Source organism: Andrena cerasifolii, unplaced genomic scaffold, assembly GCF_050908995.1.
Source record: "Andrena cerasifolii isolate SP2316 unplaced genomic scaffold, iyAndCera1_principal scaffold0024, whole genome shotgun sequence".
Classification (NCBI taxonomy): domain Eukaryota; kingdom Metazoa; phylum Arthropoda; class Insecta; order Hymenoptera; family Andrenidae; genus Andrena; species Andrena cerasifolii.
The window spans coordinates 164,108-164,997 of NW_027484917.1; the positions used below are offsets into that span (position 1 = coordinate 164,108).

Below are 890 nucleotides of genomic sequence, written 5' to 3' on the forward strand. Positions count from 1 at the left end.
TTTTCCTCCTCTCTCTATTCACCCTCTGTTCTTTCTGCCCTCTTCTTCTATCGCTGCTCCCGTTACGCGTCTCTCCTTTCCTCCTCCTCTCTTTGTCTCATTGCCTCTGACCCTCCTCTCTTCTTTTTCTCTGTCTTTGTCATCTGCCTTTTTCTCTCCTCCTCTTTCTCCTTTCTTGCCCTCCAGTAGAAGAGCTGCTTAATGCGGCTAGTTTAAGAGCGGAGTATCGCCAGGGCAGTTTCGCCGAGATTGACGCCAATTGTATATTGTGAGCCCCAAAAGTTGGGAAAAAACCATACATTGTTTAAGCATTATCCGACAATCCAGATATGTACCAGGTGCTTAAAACATTGTTTGAATAAACGCACATTTATCTGTTCTTATCAGCTTAATATCTGATACACTCCCCATTGGGGAGTCAGAATATTAATCTGATTTTTGGAAACTGACGGAGCGTTGGTGGTAACATGGAATTCCAGGTCAAAATTTGGGTATTGCAGGATAGGTTCTTTCTGTAGTGCTAATCTTAAGTGGTCAAAAGCCGTTTTCTGGGACGGTCCCCACTCAAATATTGTGTCTTTCCTCAATAGTTGGGTCAGCGGACGAGCTATTTTAGAAAAGTCTGGGATGAATTTCCTATAATATCCAGTTAAACCAAGGAATTGTTTGATTCCTTTCGGTGTATTTGGTGCCGGATAGTTTCGGACGGCTTCAATTTTCCCTGGATCAGGTTTTACCCCTTGCTCGGTGATTATGTGACCCAAATATGCGACTTCTTTGTGTAGAAATTTACATTTCGAAGGCTGAAGTTTAAGATTTGCCTCTCTTAGGCGTTGAGCAAGTTTTTTAAATTTTATTAAATGTTCTGTAAGGGAACTCGCGTAAAGGAC

General features: G+C 42.2%; 1 non-coding gene across 1 annotated transcript; it reads left to right on the top strand.

The window, feature by feature from the left end:
* The first annotated feature begins 345 nt into the window (after positions 1-345).
* Positions 346-529, top strand: LOC143378014 (U2 spliceosomal RNA). The gene has a single exon (XR_013087456.1). It is a non-coding gene; the product is annotated as a U2 spliceosomal RNA (small nuclear RNA).
* Positions 530-890: the final 361 nt, after the last annotated feature.